Here is a 25,694-nt window from a genome sequence, read left to right on the forward strand (position 1 = left end):
GACGGCGTAGTGAAAATTTGTGGTGTCTCGATGCCATGCTGCTGCTTCCTTGCCACATTGTATGAAGGCCTTTCTGATCGCAGGTTTGGCACATTTGAGCCACCAATGGAACGTGGATGTGTACTGCGGAAGGCGTCTTTCGCAAGACGCCCATGTAGTGGCAATACATTGTCGCCAGTGTGGATCATTAAGGAGGGAGGTATTAAGCTTCCAGTAACCTCTGCTGCGCCACACTGACTGAGGTTGCAGAGCCAGGGAGCAAATGACGGCGAAATGGTCCGAAAATGCAAGGGGCCATCATTCAGCTTGGGCGACTTCATTGCCGAGGTGAGCAGAGACATAAAACCGGTCCAGTCTGCTCGCAGAATGAGCTGTATAATGGGTAAAACCGGAGTTATTGCCATGAATTTTCTCCCATACGTCCACTAGATGAAAATCTTTGATTAAGGTGAGCAGCGCCGTGCATGGCGAATAACCAGGCACTTGGTCCTGCGGATGGAGGACACAGTTGAAATCGCCTCCCATGATAAGGCGATCATAGCGTCCAGAAAACAGGGGCGCCACGTCATGTCCGAAGAAAGTGGACCGCTGCCGACGGTTCGTGGAGCCAGACGGAGCGTAGATATTGATGACGCGCGTGTCGAAGATGGTAACAGCCATGCCTCTTCCACAGGGAAGGATTGTCGTGTCCGTCAGTGGGATTCCTTCGCGTATGTAGAAAGCCACTCCACGCCCTGATGGATCGCATGTGGACGTGTATGAGTCGTAGCCGTAGACTGGTGGTAGTGTGGCAACGCGTACTTCCTGAAGAAGGGCGACGTCGACGTCAGAGGCCCGAAGCATGTCACATAGGAGTTGCAGCTTGGGTGCAGTGCCGATCATGTTGATGTTCAGTGTGGCAAACCGGTACGTTTGTTTCAGTGGTGGTGGACGCGCATCTACCATCACCAAGGGAAGTAAGAGGAGGGCACCGACAGGAAGTCCCGTCCCATCAGCTGCAATGCCTCGCTTTTGATGTTAACAGGCAGCCTCGTTCGGCGGAGGCAACTCATCCGGAGGAGGGGGCGTACCTTCCTCAATGTCGTCGGCCCATGCTCCTGTGCCGTGGGTCTGTCCAATGTCCATGGGAATTGCGTCGTTGTGAGAGAGATCTGGAGTTGTCGGCGGGGAGACAGGCGTCTCAACCGGCGCACCGATCGTTACATTGTGCGTGGCGACCTCCATAGTGGTCCCGTCCTGCGAAACGTCTTGTTCATCGGGAAAGTTGTCCGCCGACCTTTGCGTGGAAATGTCGGCTGCTTGGGTGTCGTCTTCGTCGGCGCGGGTGGCAACGCTCTGAGAGCCCGTGGGTGAACGGCGACGGCGTTTGCGCCTACGTGGCGAGCGTTGTTTGCGCACGTGTTCCTCAGTGTCGGACGACGGCAAGGAGGAGCGTCGACCTGGTTCGAAGGCGTCGGTGGGTACAATGAAATTGTCAAACAGGTGTTGTGAAGATGTACTGGTCTCCTCAGCGTCCGGTGCGGGAGCCTGTTCGGCGGCAAGGTTGTCAGGTGGGACGTCTGCACCGTCTGTTGGTGTCTGGGACGGTGGGACGTGCCGATCGGAAGGACCGGGCGACGGACTGGACGAAACTGTAGACGTGGCAAGAGCCGCTGCGTAAGTGACCGGTAGGGCGGTCATCGTGGGTGTGACGGACGCTTCCGACAACGGAAGCTGCGCGACACGTCGTTGAATGCATTCAGACCGTAGGTGACCTTCTTTCCCGCAACCGGAACAGGTCCGAGGTTGGCTGTCGTACATTATAATGGCACGGCAGCCTCCGATACGTAGATAGGAAGGCACGTGTTTCTGCGACTCGATGCGGACCTGTCTAACACCGTTTAAAACTGGATAGGTCTGAAATTGGACCCATCGTTCGGCAACATGTTCCAGAACGTTGCCATAGGGACGGAGCGTTTCGATGACGACGTCTGCAGGTAGTTCGAACGGCAGTTCGAAGATCCTTATCGTCCGTGTGCCGAGACCTGCGTGATCGACGGTAACGGGTCCGACGTTGCCGTCGGAATGACAGAAGCGCAGTCCACGTTTCGCCTCTTGAAGCACCTTGCCGCACGCCGCATCGATGATCATTTTGACGTAGACGGTACTGCTAACTATGGACAAGTGGATACCAATTAGATCCGTTGGTGGTATTTTAACTTCATCGCGTATAAAACGTTCTACCTCCAGGGCGTTGGGTCGGGCGAAGTCGGAACAAAAGTTGAAACGTAATGTCTTCTTCCGATAGTTGTGCGCCATGGTGGTCTAGAAGGAAAACGGCACTTACCGCGGCCGAAGTAAACACAAACACACTGTGCGCGCCTCGCCCGCAGCGCTCTGGCGCGTGACCGCCTCGCAGCACTGCCGGCGGCAGACTACGCAACTGAGCTACCCAAGCACGGCACACGTCCCGTCCTCACAGCTTTAATTCCGCCAGTACCTCGTCTCCTACCTTCCAAACTTCACAGAAGCTCGGGCTTGGGTAGCTCAGTTGGTAGAGCACTTGCCCGCGAAGGGCAAAGGTCCCGAGTTCGAGTCTCGGTCGGGCACACAGTTTTAATCTGCCACGAAGTTTCATATCAGCGCCCACTCCGCTGCAGAGTGAAAATCTCATTCTGGAAATATCCCCCAGGCTGTGGCTAAGCCATGTCTCCGCAGTATCCTTTCTTTCGGGAGCGCTAGTTCTGTAAGGTTCGCAGGAGAGCTTCTGTAAAGTTTGGAAGGTAGGAGACGAGGTACTGGCAGAAATAGAGCTGTGAGGACGGGGCGTGAGTCGTGCTTGGGTAGCTCAGTTGGTAGAGCACTTGTCCGCGAGAGGCAAAGGTCCCGAGTTCGTGTCTCGGTCCGGCACACAGTTTTAATCTGCCAGGAAGTTACAGTTCTAATGTAATTTATCGAACTTTACATTAGGAATCCTACGATACCATCAAGTAACTATACCTTAGTTTAGATAAAATAATCATGTAAAAAGCTGTGTTATTAAAAATCAGTTGTTTCTCACCTAAATATTTATATTCCACATATTTAAAATAATGATAAAGATTTAACATACGATTTTGTAAATTAAATTGCATTAATTACGCTAAATATGTAGCAGTAGCTGTCTCTGACAAAGATGTAAACTCTTTGTTTTTTATAGTATTTTTGTTCTACTTTACTATGTATGGGCTACGCGAGAGTTGGAGGTAAATAGAAGTCGAGTTGTTCTGTGAGGCTGTTTTGTTTGCTCAAATTAATCCCTCGTCATATATGGAATTTTGCAGAAAATAAACGTTTAAAAGTTCAGGTACTTTACTTTACTTACTATTTCGGGAATTACCCAATTTTTGCAGTCTTTTCGTCACTTAATTTTCTCCATACTGTAAGAAAACCTGCGGACATTATCATGCACTCAAAGAAGAAACCAAAGTCAACATCAAGACAATCAGCTACGTAAACGTTCATGTTTTCATATGCACCCTTCAGTGCAAATAATTTCAAACTAATGACTAACATCCAGTCTGTGAAGACGTCATTGAATATGCAGCTCTGAAGAGACACGTTACACAATCCAGATGCTATAGGAGTGACAAGTTTGCGATTGCTTCTGCTCCCTCTCTCCAGAAAGTCGACGTTTCCTAGACTGCAATGGGCAGTTGAATGCTATCGGCGTGCTAACAGATTGCCGTCAATAGCCGAATCAGTCTTTCCCAGAGTGATAATTTCATATGCAGACCAAGGAGACACCATGCTAATGCAGTGTAACACCGACTCTAACAATGATAAGGAACTCAGCGTGGCGAGAAAGAGGGTGGACAAGTTTCTTCAGGGTTCCATATGCAGGCGAAACCACTTATTGATGGCCGGCCGAAGTGGCCGTGCGGTTAAAGGCGCTGCAGTCTGGAACCGCAAGACCGCTACGGTCGCAGGTTCGAATCCTGCCTCGGGCATGGATGTTTGTGATGTCCTTAAGTTAGTTAGGTTTAACTAGTTCTAAGTTCTAGGGGACTAATGACCTCAGCAGTTGAGTCCCATATGCTCAGAGCCATCCATCCACTTATTGATGATGAGATTGCATGGAGCTTCCATTCTGCTGTAAAACTGTCTTTTACTATTCACCTGTTGTTGCAGTCTCAGACTTTCCATGGGATTAACAATGGGTGATTTAGCTGGCCAGTGTAGGTTTGATAGTGTGCTAGTGACTGTAACATACATGTTATTTACAATGATAAACAAGCATTCAAGTAATTATAAAAAAAGGTTATAGTGAAGTAAGGTGGTATATGATTATATGTATGGAAATAGCAACTCAACAAATTTTTAAACTATTTTTATGATATGCAGCAATAAGGCTTCGAGATCAACAGAGAAGACTTTTTGCATACTCATGCCGCAATGCAAGAGGTCAGTTATAATTTCATTTTTCAGTAAAGGGTTTGTCACTGTATTTTCTCAACAATGTTCGTGATCTCTTGATACTAGGCTACTATGACGATGGATCGGTCGTGGGTGAGCAAGCAATCTCCTGTTATATCAAGACAATCAACTACAATGGTCCACACGTTCTCTGTTCTGATGCCGTGTGATTTTTACTTGTGGGGCTACATCAATGACACTGATTTCACACCTCCAGTTTCCCACAATATCGCTGACTTACGAAGACGTATCAGGGTAGTTGTGAATGACATCGACGGGGACACTTCACGGCGGATGTGGGCCGAAGGGGAATATTTACTGGACGTGTTCTGTGTGACTAAACGGTTGGCACGTTGAACATCTGTGAACATGGCACAGAAAAACCTTTAATTGCTATTTCCATATATATAATAATGTAGTACCTAACTTCAATATAAGGATTTAGTAAAATCTTAAACATTGCTGCGAATCAACAACTGTGTAAATCTGAAGAGGTTAAAAAATCAGGCAACCAGTTGCAAAACAAAGGTTTACTGTCCCTTAACATAGATTTCGATGTTCCTAAAAATATCTTCTTCTGAAGGAGTGGGCCATCATGTGATGTAACAAGGCCCACTCCTTCTGAAGACGAAATTTTAAAACTATCTAAACCTAGGTTAAGGGGTAATAAAATTTTCATTTGCATCTGGCTGACTACTTTTTTTAACGTCTTAAAATTTATTAAAATCACTTAAATGAGTCTAGATCATTTTGAACAACGCTGTAGCCATTTGAACACGGCTGGTTTCAAATCGGAAGACGAGAGTTTTGTGTTAGCAGAAGAGCCAACACCGTGTTACGAGAGGATGCCGAAATGCTCACGCAGGCTGGAGTGAAGAGGGAAGAACTATACTGACCCAGGTCTGAAACATGACAAGGAATGAGAATTCATAAAGCGGACATAATTAGTTTGATACTTAACTTTAATCCATTAATGATGAACGTCGATCTTGACGGTACATGATTCACAACATTATCTGTTCAGAATACATTCTTGATGATAGTCATTATAGTAACTGAACATGGCGCCTTGATAGGTCGTAGCAAATGATGTATCTGAAGGCTATGCTAAACTTTCGTCTCTGCAAATGAGAGCGTATGTAGACAGTGAACCATCGCTAGCAAAGTCGGCTGTACAACTGCGGCGAGTGCTAGGGAGTCACTCTAGACTAGACCTGCCGTGCTCGGTCTGCAATCACTGATAGTGGTGACACGCGGGTCCGACGTATACTAACGGACCGCGGCCGATTTAAAGGCTACCACCTAGCAAGTGTGGTGTCTGGCTCTGACACCACAGAGAGTGTATACAATATCCTCATCTTGAAGATATACTCACCGAGAATTTTTAAATAAACATCCTGGCCCATGTTCACAAAACATTACAGAGTGAATACAAGTCACCATTCGCGAAACATCCCCTAAACATTAGTTGGGTTAAACGCCTTATTAAATTGTTGGTGCATTTGACGCTTTACATCATTTGAAAAGAGGCGAAATTCACAGGACCACACTATACACCTCTTGTCAGTTTATGTCCAATTTTGTGTTGTTTGGTCCGTTTAAGATATACAGCTTTATGTAACCCAGTTAGCAGTGTTCTTTACGAGTCGTACACTACTCCCTTTCGCAATGTTCCCTCGGAAACTGATCGAAATGATGATGAAGTCTTCTCTGGTTATCAGCTGAGTCAAGGAGTTTACCTCTGACAACGTTTCGACAAGTTTCCTACTCGTTATCTTCACGCGAAGTCTTGACTTCACCATAAAAATTCTCCAAGAAGGCCTACGTTCCGAAGATTGAAATAAATTAGCTTCCAATGACAAGAGCAGCTGCTGCTGAGTTGGAAACAGACTGCGTGGTGTAGTCCTCATCTCTCGTCCCTGCTGTTAGGATCCTTCTGCGACCAACGCTATTACGCCGTGTTACGTGGTTGCAAGTGATGCAGCTTTACTTGTAGACACGTTTGACATAAGCGTTGGTACATAAACAACGGGCAACTGCAGTGAGAGCGTGGTGACGGGGACAGCCACACATGACACCGAATTCTTGCCATTGTGTTACATTTCCATGTTCACTCATCTTACTGCGCCGATCCCATGCAGCCGACTGATACTTGCAGACTACTTCACTGCCGTGACTCAGCGATCACGTCTCCAGCTAGACTCAGTTCTACACCGTCTACTGCACTCCAAAATGAGCAATTTCCTAATTAAGGTAATAACTCATTCTCTGTCCGGTGAGGTTACGTCTGCAAGCTTATAAGAGTAGCCTGGCACAGTCAGACCGCTCGAGCAACGATGTTCCACTCTGAACAACGAACATTATTAAAATAAAAGGCCGCCAGGATACGTGAGCGCAATATACCCGTATCTGAAATACAGTGATCTTTCCCTGAGGGTGAAATTCGAACCTGTAAAACAATCCGTTAAGCAAAAGGCAATAAACAACGGCCAACTTCACACTGAATAAGGAAGCCACATTGGTCGCAGACCGACCACTAACCCCATTGGCCAAAGGCAACCGGTTCACCAAAGACCTAATACAGACACAATGACTTAGCAAAAAGTTTGCGAAATTGTGTACATCGATATCTTTCAGATAAGATTATTATAAAAAAATGAAATGAAAAGATCGTGTGGCATTGTTGGCATTGGGCACTCCATCAGGGGAAGATCGGCAGCCGATTGCAAGTCTTATTTCAGGTGACACCACGATGGGCGACTTGCGTGTCGGTGATGATGATAAATGGATGAGGAGGACAACACAACACCCAGTCCACGGGCGGAGAAAATCTCCAACCCGGCCGGGAATCAAACCCAGGACCGCTGTATGGTAGGCAAACACGTTATCACTCAGCTATGCAGGCGGCCAGATTATTACAGACTCTCCCATACAGCAAATAAATTAATATTAAAAGACAAAAGTGAGGTGAAATACTCTCAAAGACCCAGAAAGATGTACCACGAAGGAATTACCGAATGGGACGGAAACCGGTAGATCTGATGTGCATATAAGGACATACATATGATTAACATTTCAGAAAAATTGTGTCATTTACTCAAGGGAAAGAACTTCTCAAACTCGGGAAATCAATAAGGCGTTGGTCCACGTCTAGCTAGTTATTCGCCTAGACATTGTTTGACAGAGATGCTGTATGTCCTCCTGAGGGAAATCTTGCCAAATTGCCGGCCGGAGTGGCCGAGCGGTTATAGGCGCTACAGTCTGGAACCGCGCTACCGCTACGGTCGCAGGTTCGAATCCTGCCTCGGGTTTGGATGTGTGTGATTCATTAGGTTAGTTAGGTTTACGTAGTTCTAGGTTATAGGGGACTGATGACCTCAGAAGTTAAGTCCCATAGTGCTCAAATCCATGTGAACCATCTGAACTTGCCAAATTCTGTCCAATTGGCGTGTTAGATCATTAAAATCCCGAGGTTGTACGAGGGCCGTAGTAGAAGGGCCGTACTTTTAATACAGCGGGGAAGAGATCCTTGGTGACGAAGGTAGTACTTGACAGGTGCGAAGGCGAGCAGTAGAAACTCTCGCCCTGTGTGGGCGGGCATTAATCATGCTGAAATGTAAGCCCAGGATGGTTTGCCATGGAGGGTAACCGAACGGAACGCGGAATATCGTCGCTGTACCGCTGTGCTGCAAGTGGGCTTCGGATGACAACCAAAGGGGTCCTGCTCTGAAACTGAATGGCACCCATCACTCTTGGCTGTCGAGCCATGTGGCGGTCGACAACTAGGTTCGTACCCCACCACTGTCTGGGGCGTCTCCATATACGTCTTTGCTGCTCGTCGCGGACCTTTTAGAAGCAGGACTCATCACTAAAGACAATTCTACTTCAATCAACGGGATTCCAGGTCGAAGACGTGTCTGGAGATGCTCCAGACAGCGGTGGGGTACCATCTTGACTGTGGCCTGCCATAAGATCCGTGAGCCACTACTGATGGACTGGGGTGGCATTTCATTTCAAGCAGACCCCTTCGGTTGTCATCCACTGCACCTTCACAGCGGTAGGTCGACGATATTCTATGTCCTGTTTCGTTGTCCTTCATCGTAAGCCATCCTGGGCTTATATTTCTGCAAGATAATGCCCGCCTGGACATGGCGAAATTTCTCCTTCTTGTCTTCGTGCTTGCCAAACTTCACCTTGGCCGCCAACATAGCCGAATATTTCCCGAACTGAGAGCGTTTGGAACCTTATGGATAAGCCATCTAACCAGCTCGTGATTTCGATGGTTTAATGCACCAATTGGACAGAATCTGGCCCGATGTACCTTAGGAGGTTATCCAAGAACGCTGTCAACAAATATCAAGCCGAATAACAGCTTGCATGAGACACAGAGGTGGACCAACCCGTTATTGCCTTGCTCAATTTCTGAAGCTCTCTCTCTTGAATAAATCATTAAATTCGTCCGCAATTGTAAACATTTGTTTGTCCGTACTTGTACATCAGATCTATCCATTTCCGTGACATTCGGGTAATTCCTTCATGGTCCGTCGTTTCCCTTCTTTTTTTTCCTCCTTGACTGCACTGCATCTCAAATGGTTCAAATGGCTCTGAGCACTATGGGACTTAATTTCTGAGGTCATCAGTCCCCTAGAACTTAGAACTACTTAAACCTAACTAAGTTAAGGATATCACACACATCCATGCCCGAGGCAGGATTCGAACCTGCAACCGTAGCGGTCGCGCGGTTTCAGACTGTAGCGCCTAGAACCGCTCTGCCACCACGGCGGGCCATTTTATCTCATTTGTGTCTTCTAATATTTATTCACTTGCTATCTGGAAGAGTCCGCAATAACCGTATCTGAGAGATACCGTTGTACACACTGTCGCAAACTCTTTGCTGCGTCATTGTGTCAGTGTTAGGTCCTTGGTGAGTCGGTTGTCTTTAATGAACAGCATTCGTGGGCGGTCTTCGAGCAACGTGGCTTCCTTGTTCAAAGTGAAATCGGCCATTGTTTATTTATTTTTGCATAGCACTGTAGTACAGTACTTTCGAGTGTTCATGCAGATGGTTGTTGTCTTGCAAACGTCCCCATCTGTTGACTCAGAGAGCGAGACGTGAATGCACGATCCGTTACAGCCATGCGGATAAGATGCCTGTCATGTCGACTTCTAGTGATACGAGGCCTTTGGGATCCAGCACGGCGTTCCGTATTACCCTCCTAAACCCACCGATTCCATATTCTGCTAGCAGTTATTGGATCTCGACCAACGCGAGCAGCAATGTCGCGATACGATAAACGACAATCGCGATAGGGTACAATCCGACCTTTATCAAAGTCGGAAACCTGATGGTAATTATTTCTCCTCCTTACACGAGGCACCCCAACAACGTTTCACCAGGCAACGCCGGTCAACTGCTGTTTGTGTATGAGAAGTCGGTTGGAAACTTTCCTCATGTCAGCAGGTTGTAGGTGTCGCCACCGGCGCCAACCTTGTGTGAATGTTAATAATTCAAAAGCAGTCTTGATCGCTTTTATTATTATTATTATACCGCCAACTGGTTTCAACCCGACGTAGGGGTAATCTTCTGGGCGTTTACACCATTGGTCGACTGCTGTTGGTGTCACTCCTGTCTACCTCAGATGTTAAGTCCCATAGTGCTTAGAGCCATATGAACCATATTGAAGTTATTTTCATAAACTGGCATTCAGCTACTGAGTGGATACTTATTATTATTGTAATGAATAAATAGTGCAGTCTCTTTGCAAGGTAGTTACATTTCTAAGAGCTCAATAGGGTAAGGAAACGGGTGACGATGTGTCGCTGGACGCTGATATTAAACATGTGTGACGCTGCGTCACGGAACTATTGATCGTAATTCTTTGGAATTTAGGCGATCGTTGCATGCTATTTCAGCTTGTCAACTATTTGTAGCGTACAGAATTTAAATGAACATAGATGGGGAGACTGCCCGTTGTATAAATGGATGTCGTAAACAGAACGCTTACATGTATTCACAACAACCTGTTGCTTTTACTAAACTATTCCTTCACGAACTACGTTGTGCTTAGAAACAGGACAGCCCTTTTCCTACTTCAGTTGCGTGAGGTAAATGAAAGTCTATACCGTACGATTACTTCAGACTTCTTCGAGTCACATAGAGCTATAAACTTATTTTATTGGGAGACCATATTTTCGTGCTGTATATCACTAGATATTAGAGAATGATTATCGCTACCTACACGAGTAGTCGATGCTATTTAGCACACACACACACACACAAACACACACAGCGTAAATGTCAGATAATCCTACATCTAGTCATCAACCTGACTGACGTAAAGTATTAAAAATAGGAACCATCTAATTCTAAAGTGCACTAAACTAAACAGTAATCAAAAGAAGACGAAGTAAATATTCCAGAATTCGAATCAAGAGCAGGTGCCAATATAAATAGGGTAGAAGCAAATATCCTCGGAGTAGCGAAGCAACTTAATCACTTAATAAAAGGAAGTCTTCTGGTTGAGACCGTATAGCAATTAGGCTCCTTTCGGAGTATGCTGATACGTTAGCTCCATACTTAACAATCATATACAACCGTTCGCTCGACGAAAGATGTGTACCCAAAGACTGGAAAGTTGCACAGGTCACACTAATATTCAATAAAATAGTAGGACTAATCCACGGTGATATGCAGCAGGATTTTGGAACATATATTGTGTTCGAACATTATGAATTACCTCGAAGAAAACGGTCTATTGACACACAGACAACATGGGTTTACGAAACATCTTTCCTGTGAAACACAACTAGCTCTTTACTCACATGAAGTGTTGAGTGCTATTGACAAGGGATTCCACATCGATTACGTATTTCTGCATTTCTGGAAGGCTTTTTACACTGTACCACACAAGCAGCTCTTAGTGAAATTGCGTGCTTATGGAATATCGTCTCAGTTATGTGACTGGATTTGTGATTTCCTGTCAGAGAGGTCACAGTTCGTAGTAACTGACGGAAAGTCATCGAGTAAAGCAGAAGTGATTTCTGACGTTCCCCAAGGTAGTGTTATAGGCCCTTTGCTGTTCCTTATATACATAAACAATTTTGGAGACAATCCATCAGAAGATCAAAACAAACTGCAAAACGATTTAGAAAAGATATCTGAATGGTACGAAAAGTGGCAGTTGAACCTAAATAACGAAAGTGTGAGGTCATCCACACGAGTGCTAAAAGGAACTCGTTAAACTTCGGTTACACGATAAATCAGTCTAATCTAAAAGCCGTAAATTGAACTAAGTACCTAGGTATTACAAATACGAAAAATTTAAAATGGAAGGAACACATAGCAAATGTTGTGGGGAAGGACAACCAAAGGCTGCGTTTTATTGGCAGGACATTTAGAAAATGTATCAGACCTACTAAGGAGACTGCCTACACTACGCTTGTCCGTCCTCTTTTAGAATACTGCTGCGCGGTGTGCGATACTTACCAGATAGGACTGACGGAGTACATTGAAAAAGTTCAAACAAAGGCAGCACGTTTCGTACTATCGGGAAATATGGGAGAGTGTCACAGAAATGATACAGGATTTGGGCTGGAAATTATTAAAAGAGAGGCGTTTTTCGTCGCGACGGAGGCTTCTCACGAATTTCCAAACTTTCTCCTCCGAATGCGAAAATATTTTGTTGACTTCGACGTACGTAGGGAGGAACGATCACCACGATAAAATAAGGGAAATCAGAGCTCTTACGGAAAGATATAGGTGTTCATTCTTTGCGCGCGCTGTGCGAGACTGTAATAATAGAGAAATGTGTAAGTGGTTCGACGAACCCTCTGCCAGGCACTTGAATGTGATTTGCAGAGTACCCATGTAGATGTAGAAATGTAACCCGCCGCTCGTTCAAGAGGAACTCCATTTCAGGTCATGTGTATTAGCCCACCGGGAAAAGATCCATCGAGATGTTTTCGTGGTCCTTCAACAAATGCAGTAACGAAAAGTTGTGAAACCATCAACGATTATGGTCTATGGAGAACCAGTAACAGATTTTCCTCACCGTTTGTTCACATATGCTGTCCAGTGGAATTAATGTGACCAGAAGACTGAGTAACCACCTCTTTCAGCGCGGACCACTGGGGGACGTGCAGAAAGGGAGTCGCTGAGGTTCTGGAAGGTAGCGACACGGATGTGGAGTCACGCCGATCCGGTGCTGTCACTAGATGCGCTAGGTTTATCGGGCGAGGATCCATGGCACGAAAATTGCGGCTGGCCACGGTGGCCGAGTGGTTCTAGGCGCTTCAGTCGGGAACAACGCAGCTGCTACGGTTCGAATTCTGTCCCGGGCATGGATGTGTGTGATGTCCTTAGGTTAGTTAGGTTTAAGTAGTTCAAAGGGACTGATGACCTCATACGTTAAATCCTATAGCGCTTAGAGCCATTTGAATCATTTTGAACATCTCGATCGAGGTGGTCACACAGATTCTCGACTGGGTTTGAATCAGGGGAGTTTGGTGTCCAGGGAGTACAGTAAACTAAGCCTGGTGCTCTTCGAACCATGCGTGCACACTGCGAGCTGTGTGACATGTCGTGACGTCGCACTGTCCCGCTGATAGATGCCACCGTGCAGAGTAAAAACAGACTGCATGTAGATGTGTATACGGTACCCAAGAATACATGCATACTTGTGTTGATCCAGTGTTCCTTCCAGAATGACGAGATCATCCAGGAAAAGACGATAAGACACCCAGAGCGTAATGCTCCCTCCTCTGGTCTGAACCGTTCCAGCGATTGTTTCAGGTTTTTTGCTTTCAGAGGTTTCACGCAAACAGGGCACATCCGTCATCAGTCATTGGACGTCCAGCTATGGTATTGGCGCGCAAACTCCAGTCTTCGACGCCGATGAACGGCAGTCAGCATTGGTGTAAGAACCAGGTTCCTGGTGCGGAGGCCCAAACGCAACAACCTTCGCTGAGCGATCGTTGAGGAGACCCTGTTGGTAGCCCCTTGGTTCATCTCGGTTATCAGTTACTCGTTTGTCACAACGTCAGGCTCACTTTGAATTGTGATTCGAAGAAAACTGATGATCGAAGCTCTTTCTTCTCGGGATGCACCAGGTAATTGTCTACGAACAATATCAGATCAGGAAAACAAGGAAAAGCAGAAAAAAAGAGGAATATGTCTCAGAATGGAAGCATAAAGGGTCTGTTATTGTAACAGGGGCGTACGTAAAGCGTTCTCAGAAGATGTACTAGGTCTACGACTTTGCTTCCCCCGTTTTTTCTCGAATTCGGGGCTTTATTGTGAAAAACTAAAAAAAATTATCATTCATAGTATTGCCAATCGTTGGCCACTACATTCTTCCATCTTTCGGATAGCATACGAATCCCGTGGCGGAAGAACTCGGCGTCTTTTGTGCGGATCCATGAATCGATTCAATTTTGTACTTGTTTATACGATCGGAAGTGCTGGTCAGCCAGACTGTATGCCACTGATCGAAAAAGGTGGCAGTCAGAGAGAGCAACGTATGGAGAATACGGCGGGAGGGACAGTACTTCTCATTTCAACGTTTCCATCTATATTTTGAGGGGTTTTGCGACATGGGGTCGAGCACTGACATGCTGCAAAATTACCTTTATGCGTCTATTGCTGTATTGTGGCCCTCTGCGTTTCAGTGCTGGGCTCGAACCCATCAATTGCTTTCGATAATAATTATATAAATATTGTCATGTGACTAGGGCAGATCGTTCGCCGGGTGCAAGACTTTTGATTTGACGCCACTTCGGCGATGGGGATGAAATGATGATGATTAGGACAACACAACACCCAGTCCCTGGGCGGAGAAAATCTCCGACCCAGTCGGTAATCGATCCCGGGCCCTTAGGATGGCGATGGGGATGAAATGATGATGATTAGGACAACACAACACCCAGTCCCTGAGCGGAGAAAATCTCCGACCCAGTCGGTAATCGATCCCGGGCCCTTAGGATTGACATTCTGTCTCACTGACCACTTTTTTTTCTTTTTTTTTTAGAAGAAGTCAGGACAGCTGAAAATGTGTGCCCTGACGGGTGCTCGAACCCGGTATCTCCTACTTACATGGCAGACGCTCTATCCACTTTTTTTAGACACTCTATCCATCTTTTTTTGTTTTTTTGTTTTTTCTTTTTTTTCTTTTTTTACTTTTTCCTTTTCTTTTCTGTTTATTTTTTTTTGAAAGCCAGCTATCCTAGCTACTTTTTTTTCTTTTTTTACGATTACTCCCCTTTTTTATTTATTTATTTCCAATGTCAGGCTTACCACCTTTGCTGACATACATTTTGTTGTACAACCGAATAAATAATGTCTACAATGTCCATATGTTGACAAATAGTGCCAAATTAGAAAATTAATTAATTAAGGAAATGAATGAAACTGTAAATGCCAAAATGAAAGACATGAAGGCATTGAGGATAGTACAAATGTAAAAGAAACATGCTCCTGTAGCAATGAAATGAAATTCGTGTCGGGGGCGACACCTGCTCACGACCCGACGTTCGATAGAACAAGAGAGCCATCTATCGACTCGTTCTCCAGACGTTGGTGTAAGACTGGGTCGTCTTCTCGAAATTAACTAAGGGTCCGTAAGTGTGATCCATGTCTATCTCGGCTTCTTCGTCTATCTCATCTCTCACCCGTCACACCCCATCTGGCAGCAGGTCGGTAAATGTAAGTCGCAAGTAATTAGCGAAGTCTTGCCCATATTTCTTATGCTGTTGCAGCTTCGTGTGTCCATCCAGGAGAAAATGCCAAAAATCAATTTTGTCCTTTTCCGATTCGTTATACACGTAGCCCACCACCATTCCCCGTACCCATGTCACTGCATTGGTTTTTTGGACCGGAAAATAAGATTCTTGGAGGAAGAAAAGTGTGTCTGATGAAATTGTGTGAGGGGCGGCGCGTAACAGGAACGCCAATATCTGTTGTGCCAAGTGCCACACTGGAGCCGTCCCACTACATGCTAAACGATGTTCATCAGTGTCCACTGTCGCGCAGCCTAAACATAGTGGAGTGTCTGCCAAACGAATCGCGTGCCGCCGTTGATTCGTTGCGAACTTCCTATTTACCACCACATACCATGTTGAGCGTACCGACATTGGGAGGTATGCGTTTCGTATAACGCGCCATATCTGTCGCCAGTTCTTGTCTGGGTACTTCTTTTCCAGGGCATTCCTGGGACACCGGCGCAGTAAGAGTTGGTATACATCTCGCGTCGTCGGTAGTCGTGTTGTTGGGAAGGAATCTCTGACATAGCTAAGCTCCAAAAAAGAAAAAAAGACTTGAAATGTGACAGCTTCGGTGAAATATGGCCCACATTGACTGGGGGCAGCATTGAAGTGGGCGCTAGTACATCGGCCAACGGACCCGAGATATTGCGAAATTGACCGCGCCACTGTCGGAAAATCGTACTGACGAATAACGCCCGTGCCTTTTCATATACGTTCACTAGACCAAGTCCGCCCTCTCCAGGTGGTAGAGTAAGCGTTGTGTATTGGATCTTAAACAGGTGTCCCACACCCACGTAGGTTCCGAAAGTTGCTTGTATCCGTGATGCCATTGTGCGCGTTAAAGGCAGGACATGCGCTACGTGAGTGTCTCGGTGCTAGGTATACGTTAACATAGGTCAACCTCTGAATCATATACAACGCTCTTAATTTCTGTAACAGCACCATTGCCCGCATCAGCTTCAATATGCGTCGGTAGTTATCTGCTGCTGTCCGCTGCACATCGGTGTGGAACGTAATACCTAGGCATTTTATGGTCTTAACTAACATGAGCGGGCCTTCCTCCCCCGGTTATAATCCTCGACCGACAGTCATGCAGCATGATTTATGTAGATTAAGCACGCTTGTTGCCGCCATCCTGTATCGCTGTATCCATGCCAACGCCGTACGTACTTCTTCGTCTGTTCGTGCCACCAGCATCACATCGTCAGCATAAGCGCGCCAGTGAAAGGTCAGTTGTGGTAACGGCACTCCCTCCAACCGTCTTCGGAGACCATATAGACAGGGTTCCAAAGCCATTGCATACAAAAATATCGAAAGGGGGCAACCTTGACGAAGTGACCTTGAAATAACAATGTAGTCAGTGCCCCGCCCATTCACCGAGACCTTTGATCGCACACCGTGTAACAGTTGCATGATCACTAGAATGAAGGCCTGTGGAATTCACAATCTGCCCATCACCGCATGTAAAAAGGTATGATCCACTCTGTCGAACGCATGATCGAAGTCAACAGCGACGACTGCCCCACGCACACGGCATGCCGCTGCTAATGCGATGATATCTCGGTAGTCATCGAGCGCCGTATGTACGTTACTCTTACCGCCGAGGCAAGTTTGATCTATGAGGAGTCTATCAGAAATTGAAGACCGCAGGCGAGCCCCAAGGATGCGCGCGAAAATCTTATGGTCGCAGTTCAAGAGAGTGAGTGGTCTATAATCTCCTGGCCTTCTGCCACCGCGGGGTTTGGGTATTGGGATGATGATACCCTCCGTGAATTCGGCAGGTGTCTCAGTGTGTGGTAACAGGAGTTCGTTGTACATCTGAATCCAGGTCCGTCCCATGAGGTATGCAAAGGCGCGGTAAAATTGAATTGGGAAGCCGTCCTGTCTTGGGGACTTGTTCGGAGCCCCCCCTGGCAGTTGCATCCGTCAGCTCGTCCTCTTGTTATCGCTGTGTTGAAAGTCTCTGCATCCAGTGGTGGTCCTCTATCTGGCATTTCCGAGATGACATCATGTAGTGTCTCGTGGTTCACTTGTACAGGTCCATATAACTGGCGGAAATAGTGAGTAAACACATGCGCAATATTACGCTGGTGCACAACTTGCTGGCCAGTTTCAGAGATTAGTTCCCTGATCAATGTCCTGCGTCGTCGTTGGCGTTCACGTACTACGTGGTGCATGAAGGGGGTTTCGGCAGCAACAGTGTCCGCCAATCTCGCCCGGACCATTATACCTTCCATTCTTAGTCTCGTCAGCTGTAATAACTTGGCTTTTATCCTGCGCATGGCCGTGTGCCTTTCCGGCGATGGTTGTTGGGTCATCAGCTCCCTCAGGGCTGTAAAATAAAAATCAGCCGTCGTGCGGTTCCACTGCGATTTGTCCTGCCCGTATCGTATCAACGTTCTCCGTAACGTTGGTTTTGCGCATTTAATCCACCACTGGAGAACCGAGTTGTATGCTCGTTGGCGGCGAACGCAGGTCTCCCAGGCCGCTTCTATCGTCCGGCGACATTCAGTGTCACGTAAAAGTGTACAATTCATTTTCCAGTGACCCTTACTCTGCCATATCTTCTGACGCGTTAGTGAAATCGTACAGACGTACGCCATATGATCCGTAAAAGCCGCTGGCCAGATTTAGGCATCCAGTATCGCCGTCCGTAGAGCTCGTGTCACATACACTCTATCAAGTCTACTCGCCGAGTGTCCCGTGACAAACGAATAACCCGGTCTGTCACCATGCTGCAGTTGCGAGGTATCCAGAAGCGCCATTTCGGTAATCAACGGACGCAGTTCCATGCATGGCACATAAGGAGGTACTTGGTCCTTTTTGTCGACGACACAATTAAAGTCGCCGCCCACTATATAGTTATCATAGGGTCCAGCGAACAACGGTGCTATCTCTTCGGTGTAAAAAGTCGCCCTTTCTCTTCGTTTTGTGGAGCCAGATGGTGCGTATAAATTGATGAAACGAACGCCGTCGACAGTGATCGCTCTGCTACGTGCCGAAGGGAGAGACCTGACGTCCTCCAGTCCTATTCCTTCCCTGCTGAGAATCGCCATACCGCATCCACTTTCATCGTGCACTGAATAGTGTGCCTCGTAGCCTTAGAACTCTGGCGGCGATGTGAAACGCACTTCTTGTAGGAGTACAATATCCACGTCCGCAGCGCGTAACATATCTTTCAGCATTTGAATTTTAAGCGGTGTCCGAATACCATTAATGTTTATCGTGGCAATGCGGTACGCCTGGCGTGTGTTCATCAGTTGTAGGGCGGTGTCATTAAGCGTCTATCTGCATCCCCGGCGCTCCTCACCACACTAAGTTGTTCAACATTTCCCGACCCCTCCCGCCCTCTGGCCAGGACTATCCTCAATCGTCGCGTTCGTATTTTCATTCTGTTCCTGGTGGTCCATTTCTTGCGCCCAGTCCCCCAACATATTTACGGAACTGGTCGAAGGATGGAAGGCAACGTCGTCACCGCTCTGGTGTTGGACAATTGTCATCTCCACTTCTGCCTTCCGGTCACCAGAAGGAGAGTTCAAGTTATCGTCGCTGTGTAATTCCTGCATCGTCATCTCGGTATCTGTTGAATCCACTGGTCTCAGGTCGATACTGTCGTTGTCGTCCACTGTCCCCTCGGGACTATGGCTATCGTCAGCAGAAGTCAGTAGGCGCTTCTTTCTTCTCTTCGGCGAACGCTGTTTCCGTAGCCTTGCTTCCGCATTGGCTGTTTGGGTTGCGTATCCTCCGTCTTGGGCCTGGCCTATCACGCTCTCGGTGGAAGCACTGGCAGCCACCACGGATGATTCTGGAGCGTCCGTCAGCTGCATCTCTTGTGCGGTGTCCTGTGTCTGCTGTGGTGGAACCGGTGGTCGGAGTTCCAGTACGTTGGTGTCCATGTTCTCTATTGGAGGCAGCTGCTGGTGCCCATCGGATATCTCCCTCACGTCGCCTCTCAGGGCTTCCACAAAGGTCGACGGTAAGACAGTCATCTGTTGTGGCATCTGAACGTCATCCCGTGTAGTGTGCACTAAACGTCGCTGGAGGCATTCCGAGCGGATGTGACCTTCTTTCCCGCACCCCGAGCAAGTGCGAGGTTACCCATCATAGATTATAATCGCTCGACAACCTCCTATGTACAAATAAGAGGGGACGTGCTTTCGCAGTTCTATCCGTATTTGTCTCACCCCATTTAAAACGGGGTACGTGGAAAAACTCGTCCATTTTTCGGCCACATGGGATAGAACTGTACCGTATGGTCGAAAGACGTCGGTAACAAGTTCAGACGGGACCTCAAACGGAAGTTCGAAGACTCGTATAGTGCGGATCCCCATTCCCGCGTGATCGACTGTAACGGCACTAACATTCCCGTCGGCATGACAGAAACGATACCCGTTCGGTGATCGTTGTAGAAGTCTTTCGCAAGCAGCATCGTCAACTAGCTTGACATAGACGACGCTAGAAACGATCGATAAATTGATTCCCACGATTTCCTGTGGATCGATTTTTACCACTTCTCTTAAGAAACGTTCAATCTCGTGTGCCTTCGGTCGTGTGTAGTCGTTCACAAAATTGAACTTCAAAGTCGTTTTCCTGTACAAGTGTGCCATCTCGTTCTAGACTCACAACACCGCACACGCGAAGCTGCTCCGGCGTAAACAAACAGGCGCGCGCACCTCAGCGCGGCCGGCAGGCAACACGGTCCGCACTGTGTAAATTATCATTCATAGTATTGCCAATCGTTGGCCACTACATTCTTCCATCTTTCGGATAGCACACGAATCCCGTGGCGGAAGAACTCGGTGTCTTTTGTGCGGATCCATGAATCGATTCAATTTTGCACTTGTTTATATGATCGGAAGTGCTGGTCAGCCACACTGTATGCCACTGATCGAAAAAGGTGGCAGTCAGAGAGAGCAACGTATGGAGAATACGGCGGGAGGGATAGTACTTCTCATTTCAACGTTTCCATCTATATTTTGACGGGTTTTGCGACATGGGGTCGAGCATTGACATGCTGCAAAATTACCTTTATGCGTCTATTGCTGTATTGTGGCCCTCTGCGTTTCAGTGCTGGGCTCGAACCCATCAATTGCTTTCGATAATAATTATATAAATATTGTCGTGTGACTAGGGCAGATCGTTCGCCGGGTGCAAGACTTTTGATTTGACGCCACTTCGGCGACTTTCGCGTCGATGGGGATGAAATGATGATGATTAGGACAACACAACACCCAGTCCCTGAGCGGAGAAAATCTCCGACCCAGCCGGTAATCGAACCCGGGCCCTTAGGATTGACATTCTGTCTCGCTGACCACTCAGCTACCGGGGGCGGACCTTTTGGTAATGATGTCATGTGACTGTCTTCGTCTGTTTCAGTAGCTACGAAAAAGTTCTGTCTTCCACCGCCATGCCGGGCTTCGACATCAAAACCACCGTTCTTAAGGCGTTGAAAAGATTCACTGTGTTCAGGGAGTACAGTAAACTAACACACTAATAGTTCCTTCACCAATGGCCTTACCAAGCATTTCAAGAGCCACAGCGGCAAATTTCTTCATGTTAAAGCAGAAAATGGCGAGATTTTGGTACGTAAGTTGACGTACTTAATCTGGAATAACCTTATGAAGCAATCACAAATCAACTAATATTTGATGGCATTACGTTAACAGATGCCTAAGCTTATTGTATTAACACCTATGATCAGCCACCTGAACTCCACTTGCCGCTACTGCCGTCTGTTGCAAAAAGGCGGAAGCAAAGCTGTAGACCTAATAGATCTTGTGACAGTACTGAAAGTGGGTCAAAATAATTTTAGTTACATGTCTGGCGAATCAAACTGTTACGCTGTTAAAGTGGATTTCGGCATAAAATGTATGCTAGTGACCAAAAGCATTTAAGGGGATACACGTATTTGGAGACTTGAATTTCAATGTTTTCATTTAATGAAATAACCGTAAGTAATAAGGTATTATTGCGACGGTAGAGGTAAAGCAGTTTGCATGCTCTACTGGCTACAGGGCTAGCAAAAAGGAGTATTAATTTATATAAATAAAAATCGGTTGCCGCATATATGAAACATCTGACATTTGTGTATGTGTGTGGGTGTGTATGTTCGTTATTGTCAGGAAAAAGTATATATGAAAAAGAATTTTTGGAATATCCAGAGGAAAAGTTAGAAATTAACATCAATTGCCACACGTATGAAATATCATCAATTAAGACCACCTCGACAGCTTTAGTTAATTTTCGTTTTTTTGTCTTCGTAATCATCAGGGTAAGATTTGAATGAAAAAAAAATTTTTGGAAAATCCACTGAAAAAGTCGGAAATTAAAATAAGTTGTGAAAAATCATCACTTGAGAACGATTCGACCGATTTGGTTGACTTTTTATGTTGTTTTATTCTGAACTGTGGACGACAACGGTATTTTTGGTATGAAAAAGAAACTTTAAAAAAATTTTCCCTTCAGTTTGGTAGTTCTGCTGTCACATCTTTTCATAAGAAGAAAATGAGTTTGACAGTTATGTATATAATATAAACACACATATACAATATACTCTATGTCATCAAAAGTATCCGGACAACCCCTAAACGTACGATTTTCATATTAGGTGCACTGTGCTGCCACCTACTGCCAGGTACACCGTATCAGCGACCTCAGTAATCATTAGACATCGTGAGAGAGCAGAATGGGGCGCACCGCAGAACTCACGGACATCGAACGTGGTCAGCTGACTGGTTGTCACTTGTGTCATACGTCTCTGTAAGCGTGATTTCCACACTCGTAAACATCCTTAGGTCCACTGTTTCCGATGTGATAGTGAAGTAGAATCGTGAAGGGACACGTACAGCACAAAAGCGTACAGCCCGAGCTCGTCTGTTGACTGACAGAGACCGCCGATAGTTGAAGAGGGTCGTAATGTGTAATAGGGAGACATCCATCCAGACCATCACACAGGAATTCCAAACTGCATCTGGATCCACTACAAGTATTATGACAGTTAGGTGAGAAACCTTGGATTTCATGGTCGAGCGGCTGATCATAAGCCACACATCACGCCAGTAAATGCCGAACGATGCCTCGCTTGGTGCAAGGAGGATGAACATTGGACGATTTAACAGTGGAAAACCGTTGTGTGGAGTGACGAATCCCGGTACACAATGTGACGATCCGCTGGGTATGGCGAATGCTCGGTGAACGTCCTGTGCCAGTGTGTGTAGTGCCAACAGTGAAATTCGGAGGCGGTGGTGTTATTGTGTGGTCGTGTTTTTCATAGAGGGGTCTTGCACCCCTTGTTGTTTTGCGTGGCACTATCACAGCACAGGTCTACATTGATGTTTTAGGCACCTTTTTGCCTCCCACTGTTGAAGATAAATTCGGGGATGGCGACTGCATCTTTCAACACGATCGAGCACCTGTTCATACTGGACGGCCTGTGGCGGAGTGGTTACACAACAATAACATCCCTGTAATTGACTGGCCTGCACAGAGCCCTAACCTGAATCATATAGAACAGCTTTGGGATGTTTTGGTACGCTGACTTCTTGCCAGGCCTCACCGACCGACATCGATACCTCACTTCGATGCAGCACTCCGTAAAGTATAAGCTGCCATTCCCCAAGAGACCTTACAGCACCTGATTGAACGTATGCTTGTGAGAGTGGAAGTTGTCATCAGGGCTAACGGTGGGCCAACATCATACTGAATTCCACCAAGGGAAACTGTAGTTACCGGAAATCTCGAAAAGTTCTCTACCAGTTTACTTCAAACTTTCATAAGATACTCTAACATTCAGGAGATCAAAAGCACATACTTAAAATATTTTTGTAAGATCTGTAATATATACATATAAACGGGTAAATGCTATTATGACAAATCTCGAGAAGTTCTTAACAGATTTACTCCCTGTTTCTACACAGTAATCTAATGAACATTCGGACGAACATAGGCTGCATATTTTTGTAACGTGTTGGATACACAAACAATTATGCGATATATAAAGAGGATACATTTCACCAAAAATATCGAAAAGTTCATCAAGGATTTACTTCATTTTTTTTTACACGATACCCTATCGAACATTCAGACGGAAATGGATATAAAGAGGAGTGAGGAAAAGGTGGAGAGAGAGATGTAGTGTTGGCAGAAGAGCCAACACCGTGTTACGAGAGGAGGCCGAAATGCACGCGTTTTAGCTCACGTAGGCTGGCGTGAGGAGGGGAGAACTATACTGACGTGAGGTCTGGAACATGACAAGGAATTAGAATTCAGAAAGCGGACGTAGTTAGTTTGATACTCAACTTTAATCCATTAATGATGAACGTCGCTCTTGACGGTACATGATTCACAATATTATCTGTTCAGAATACATTCAATAACTCAAATTGGCACCTTGCTAGGTCGTAGCAAAAGACATATCTGAAGGCTATGCTAAAATGTCGTCTCGGCAAATGAGAACGTATGCAGTCAGTGAACCATCGCTAGAAAAGTCGTCTATACAAGTGGGACGAGTGCTAGGGAGTCTCTCTAGACTAGACCTGCCGTGTGGCGGCGCTCGGTCTGCAATCACTGATAGTGGCGACACGCGGGTCCGACGTATACTAACGGACCGCGGCCTATTTAAAGGCTACTACCTAGCAAATATGGTGTCTGGCGGTGACACCACAAGAGAGAGAAAGGGCAGAGGTGGTTATGCACGGAGAGACGGGTGGAAGTGGAGAGGTGTGCCGAGAGAGGGTGTATGAGGAGATACACGGAGATAGGGGGCAAAGAATTTAGGACGATTTTGCAATTCCCATATATGTTTAGCAATTGCGAAGCATTGCGGTTCAGCTAGTAGATATATAAGCCCAGAACATCGTTTAGCGAATGTCTTGTCCTTGATTAATTTATCTTATACTTAGTGATTCAGTTCATTTTCATACGTTCAAATGAATCCTAAATCATTTACATTGTGAGTGCGACTGTACACACAATTTGTGTATATTTGGCTTCAACCTCCTTATTTTTGTCTTACGATGCATTTGTTTTACTGCAGAGTCATCTGATAGTTCATACAGCGGGCAGAAAAGAAACAGTGGTAATGAATTAGCAGAACTATCTATGACTCAAAGATATCTTCATTAGTCTTCTGTCGCGTCTGACGTGGTCTATCAGGAATTCCTCTCCACCTCATCCCATGCCAACCTTCTCATTTCAGAGCAGCACTTAAAGTTTACGTCCTCAGTTATTTCCCGGTTGTATTTCAATCTCTGTCCTCCTTTACAGTTTTTACCACTACCATTCCTAAAGTACCATGGAATTTATTCCCTGCTGTATTAAGAGACGTTCTATCAAGCTATCCCTTCTCCTTATCGATTTTCCTCTAAGATTCTGCGCAGAAACTCCTCATTCCTTACCCTATCAGTGTACCTAATTTCAACATTCGCCTGTAGCATGGCATCTCAAATGCTTCGATTCTCTTCTGTTCCGATTTTCCCACAGTCTATGTCTCACTACCAGAAAATGCTGTGCTCCAAATGTATCTTCTCAAAAATTTCTTCCTGAGGTTAAGGCCTATGTTAGATACTAGTAGACTTCTCTTGGCCAGCCATGCCCTTTCTGCCAGAGCCAGCCTGCTTTTGATGTTCTCCTTGCTCCGTCCGTCATGGGTTATTTTGTTGTCTAAGAAGCAGAATTACTTAACTTTATCTTCTTCGTGATCACTGATTATGATGTTAGACTTCCCGCAGTTTTGATTTCTGCTACTTGTCATTACTTTCATCTTTCTTCGATTTACACGCAGTCCACATTCTGTACTCATTATACTGTTCATTCCATTCAACAGATCTTGTAATTCTTCTTCACTTTCATTGAGAATAGCAATGTCATCAACAAATCTTATCATTGATGTCCTTCCACCTTGAATTTTAATCCCACTTTTGAACCTTTATTTCATTTTCGACATTGCTTTTCCGATGTATAGATTGAACAGTAGTGGCGAAAGGCTACGTCGCTGTCTTCCACCCTTTTAAATCTGAGCATTTCGTTCTTCGTCTTCCACACTTATTTTTACCTCTTGGTTCCTGAAAGTACTGTTGCATACTGATATTATCCAACTCTTGTTATAGCTTACCCCCTATTGTTTTCGGAATTTCGAACATCTCGCACCGTCTTACAATGTCGAACGCTTTTTCCAGGTTTACAAATGCCGTGAACGTGTCTTGATTTTCCCTCAGTCTTGCTTCCATTATCTACCTCAACGTCCTTTTACCTTTATCTCTAGAATCACAAGTAGCTTCGAAGCACAAGTGCGTGAATTTTGTGTAAAGAACTTTTAAGAATTCTCAAAACTTCGATCGGATATATTTACAGTCCGGGAAAACTGAGTTTAAATATCTATGCAGAGGAACAGAAAAGGAGGGGACATTACCTCTGCAGGTACGTATGTAATTTCCACGGTTTCTGTTTGTGACAAGTCATACTCTCCAGAGAATATTCTACTTCTGCTTTTGCCTGTCGGCTGT

This window comes from Schistocerca serialis, chromosome 8 (assembly GCF_023864345.2).
Source record: "Schistocerca serialis cubense isolate TAMUIC-IGC-003099 chromosome 8, iqSchSeri2.2, whole genome shotgun sequence".
Lineage (NCBI taxonomy): Eukaryota > Metazoa > Arthropoda > Insecta > Orthoptera > Acrididae > Schistocerca > Schistocerca serialis.